Genomic DNA, 4,989 nt, shown 5'->3' with positions numbered 1-4,989 from the left:
CTCTAGTCTCATTCCTATCTCTGTTGCTTCTTAATCTTTATGCAAGTCCCTGCATGCCTTTTTTCGTACCTGCTTCAGAAATGACCTATTGGCACCAGATGCATTTTAGCCTATGACAGTGCTTCTCAACCTGTGGGCTGCAACCCCACAAAAAGTCCTTTCACAGGAGATGCTTAAGACTATCAGAAAACACAGACATTTACATTATGAGCCATAACAAGCAAAATTACAGTTAGGAATTGGCAATAAAAAGAATTTTATAGTTGGGGGTCACCACAACATGAGGAACTGTGTTAAAGGGTCACAGCATTGGAAAGATGAGAACCACTGGCTGATGACATCATCAAGTTAGCTAGATCTCCCAGCTCTAGAGAAAAACCTCCACCTCTGGAACCTTTTTCCTGTCTTTCGGGGCACTGTTTCCTAATCATTTTCATCTGGTTGAGACCTTATACCACCATGTTTTTTAAGCAAAGATCCAATGATTCAATTTGTCTTTTAGCTCCATATTTTGTTTTTGATTCATTAATTAAATTTATTTACTTTACATTCAGATCACAACTTCCCCTGTCTCCTATTCTTCCTCTCCTCTATTCTCTCCACATCTACCCTTGTTTTATCCTCGGAGAAGGAGAGGCCTCCCATGGCTTATCAAGTTGCAGTAGGGCTAGGATCATCTTCTTCTACTGAGGCAGCCAAATTAAGGTAAAGGGAGCCAAAGGCAGGCAACAGAGTCAGAGATAGCCCATGCTCCTGAGGTTAGGGGTCCTACATGAAGACCAAGTTGCACATGTGTTACACAGATGTAGGGGTCCTAGGTCCATCCCATGCGAGCTCTCTGGTTGTTCAGTCTCTGTGAGTCACTATGGGCCCAGGCTAGTTGTTTCTGTAGGTTTTCTTGTAGTGTCCTTGGCTTCTCTGACTCCTTCAATTCTTTCGGCCCCACTTCCACAAGATTCCCCAAGCTCCACCTAATGTTTTGGTAGTGGGTCTCTGTATCTGTTTAAATCGGCTGCCGGGTGAGTCCTCTCAGATGACAGCTATGCTAGTCTCCTGCCTGCAAATACAGCAGAATATCATTAATAGTGTCAGGGGTGGGCTCTCTCTTACGGCATGAGTCTCAAGTTGGGCTAGTCATTAGTTGACTGTTCCTTCACCTTCTGCTCCATCTTCTGCCTACACATCTTATAAGCAGGAAAAAGTGTGGGTTGAAGATTTTGTGGCTGGATTGGTGTCCCAATCCCTCCATTCATTGGCCAATTCATGTTCCATGTCCCCTATTGCTAGGGTCTTAGCTAGACTAACCCTCATAGATTCCTAGGAGTTTCCACTGTCCTGGCTTTCTAGCTTGTCCCAGAGATGCCCTTCCCCTACTGATCCAGTTCTCCCTCCCAATGGATGTCCTCCCTTCTTCACTTGATCCTTCCTGTTCCTCTCTCCACCCCCTCTCCCACCCAGTTCCCTCTTTTCATCCACCCCAGATACCTAGTTTATTTCCTCTTCTGTGTGAGACTCAAGCTTCCTCCCTTGGGCCCTCCTTCTTTGGGTCTGTAGATTGTAGCACGGTTATCCTGTGCTTTATGGCTAACATCCACTTAAAAGTGAGTACATACCATGTGTGTCTTGCTGAGTCTGGATTACTTTACTCAAGATGATCTTTTCTAGTTCCATCCATTTGCCTGAAAATTTTTTGATGTCATTGTTTTTAGTAGCTGAGTAAGATTTCATTGTGCAAATGTATCATATTCATCTGTTGTTTCCAGTTTCTGGTTATTACAAATAAAGCTGTTATGAACATTGTTGAGTAAGTCTCCTTGTAGTATGTTGAGACATCTTTTTGGGTATATGTCCAGGAGTGGTATAGCTGGGTCTTGAAGATAGAACTATTTCTACTTTTCTGAGAAACCACCAAATTGTCAACACTCTCTCTTTGTATGAAGATAAATTCTTAATTGAATGCAATCAAATCAATTTCTTTATGCTTATTTTTGCCCGACATAGAAAATATTCCCCTACCCTAAATTTATAGAGATAAACTTTATATCCTTTAAAAGTAAAGACCTGTTTATTTATTTGTTTGCAATCTTCCTTCAATTAATTTTGCTTATAGTATATGTATACTCTAGTTTCAATTTTTCTTTTCTTGTGGATAATAGTGAATAGCCAATTTTTTTTTTATCAACTCTTTATGACTTAGCTTTCTTGTGAAGTGAGACTTCCATTGGTATGGCTGTGTCCTGAATTTCAGCTGGTATATTTGTGGTCAAGATCACATGATATTAGCTAAAACAGTTTCATGATCAGGCTTAAACTTTACCAGAACAAACAGACTACATGGTTCATCTATATGTTCACCTTTTTTTTTTTATCTTCTTTTAAAAAATATTTGTTTATTGTCCCTGGGTTCTTTCAAAAGACTCTTTCTCTGTATTTACACAATCTAACTTTGTAATCCTGATTAAACTTGACCTCACAATAATTCCCTTGCCTGTTAGTATCATATCAGAGGCATCTGCCATACCCAGGTCTCCTTTTGTATTTTGAAAGTGACATTCATGTTTTAATTCATGAAGTCATTTTGTCTGCCTTGAAACTTCTTGTGAAAAAGAGTTCCAGGAACAGGAAAAATAGTCTCTGTGTACAGTTTTGATGAGAAGGGTTTTGCCTTGTCTTTCTGTGTTTTGTTTTGTCCTGTTTAGTTGTTTCTTGGAGGCCTTCTTTTTTCTGAAGGGAGACAGAGTGGAGGTAGATCCAGAGAAGAGGAGAGGTGGGGGGAGCTTCCAGGAGTGAAGGGAGGGGAAACTGGAATTAGATGTACTGTAGAGGAGAAGAATCTATTTTCAGTAAACAAAAAAAGAAACTCCACGTTTCCTATAAAATATGGATTCCTATAACATATGCTTTATTGTGTTTATTATCTTTATCTCATTTTAGTGTCCTGGGTGTTCACCAGTTCATTCCTTTTTATTGCTAAATAAATTTTTATTATGTAAATAGCCACAACTCATCTCTTCACCTGCTGGTGGGTATTTAAGATGCTTTGAGATTTGTTTCCATTATTAGTAGAAATGTTATAAACACTTCACATTCATTTTTGTGTGGCTGTTTGTTTAAATTTGGAAGAGCAGATATTTAGGAATAGAATTATCAAAGGATATCAAAAGAGACTCTGGGTTTACATTGTGTCATCCTGTCAAAACTCTTGAAACTGGTTACCAAGTTTTATGTTTATATTAGTGCTAGATGAGATTAAAGATTTTTTTATTACTTATTATCTTGTTTATTACAATTTATTCACTTTGTATCCCAGCTGTAGCCCCCTCCTTTTTCCCCTCCCAATCCCATCCTCCCTCCCTCTTCACCTCCCAGTCCACTGATAAGGGAGGTCCTCCTCCCCTTCCATCTGACCCTAGACTATCAGGTGTCATCAGAACTGGCTGCATTGTATTCCTCTATGGCCTGGTAAAGCTGCCCCCACCCCCCTCGGTGGGAGGTGATCAAAGAGCTAGCCACTGAGTTACTAATTTTATTTCTTACTTACTATAGAATATTTGAAACATCTTTTATTCCCTTACATTGGGTTCAACAATATATATATATATATATATATATATATATATATATATATGATATCACTCAGTGTTATTGGCATATATTTTACTTCATACTTTACTTTTAAGTCTATACACACAAGGTTTTTTTTGTATCTATAATATAATAAATTTACAATTTGAAGATTTTTTTGAATAGCCCCTCCAGAGTTTTGTCAAACATTTTAGCCATTTCAGCCAACCAAATTTTGACTTTCTGAAGCTCAACTTGTATTACTTGTGTTGTATTTGAAGCTTTAAAAAACTTTCATGTTAATAGACTTCTCTTGGTTTTGTTTTGTTTTCTAAATTTAAGTGTAAGTAATTCATTACCTAATGCATTTATCAAAATGCATTTGAAGTTTCAAGTGTCTTGTGTAATAATTGACTGACACTGGTAAAATACAGTGTTGTCATTATTTAAGTCTCTATATTTCTAATTTTTCATATAAATTATACTTTCATGTCTACATTATTTTTTAGAAATCCTTAAATGTTTGTTCTTTTAAGCTACTTGGTTTTTATCTATAATTAAGTGAGTTTTAACCGTTTGGTACTATGCAGGACAGACAAGCCTCCACCCACAGCTCCCTTCAGCAACCCAAAAACTTTACTGCCAGTTGTAGTTCAGGCAAGACCTGTATCCAAAAAAACAAGTGAAGGTACCGGGCTGACTGTCAATGCTCTCTGCATTGTTCTCATCTCCAAGCATCTCCTCTTGGCTATCATAGGTCTTGTCCTGCTGAACCTATGGAGAAGCCCGCAGGCCAGCAGCAGGCCAGTACAGTAGGATGCAGCCTTCACACAGTACTTTGGCAGTTCACGTGCATATGCTGCGCAGTCCATCAAGTCCCTTCTATACGTGCATAAGCAATCTGGCAGATGACGTCTTTGTTAGTAACACGGACTATCATCCTATACTTGGATGTGCTGTACTTATTTTTGCCACCTTCTAAACTTCATTTGGTATCTCTTAAAAGTAGGCCTCGTTCTTGACAACTTTCAAGAACTCCATCCTGCAGAACAGACACCGGCAACCACAGTTCCTCACAGACCTGCAGGCCTACACGCGGTAGGGGGAAAAAGTAGACTTATTCTTTTGCATTTATAAAATTTATATGTTATTTACACTACTAAATTGTATAATACTGTATATGCACAAAATGAATGCTTTTCCTATAAAAGCAAGGTGGAAATTGTGTTATTTAATTTATTATTTATTTAAGTTATTTAAGACATTTTTGTTTTCTACTGTCAAACTTTCTTCTACCATTCACCATCAGGGGCTAGGAAGCATCCTTAAAGAATGAGACTAAACCCCTTTCCCTGATTATTTAGTTTTCACCAACATAACCAACCTAACTGAAAGATGAAGCATTTACGGGAGAAAAGACTCATT

At 38.2% G+C, this 4,989-nt stretch overlaps 1 pseudogene; it reads right to left on the bottom strand.

Moving 5' to 3' along the window:
• Positions 1-4,121: 4,121 nt before the first annotated feature.
• LOC110544218 (large ribosomal subunit protein uL18-like) lies at positions 4,122-4,605 on the bottom strand (annotated as a pseudogene).
• Positions 4,606-4,989: the final 384 nt, after the last annotated feature.

Source organism: Meriones unguiculatus, chromosome 15 (assembly GCF_030254825.1).
Source record: "Meriones unguiculatus strain TT.TT164.6M chromosome 15, Bangor_MerUng_6.1, whole genome shotgun sequence".
Classification (NCBI taxonomy): Eukaryota; Metazoa; Chordata; class Mammalia; order Rodentia; family Muridae; genus Meriones; species Meriones unguiculatus.
The sequence above is the reverse complement of the archived record's forward strand: the minus strand, read 5'-3'. Positions and strand labels throughout refer to the sequence as shown.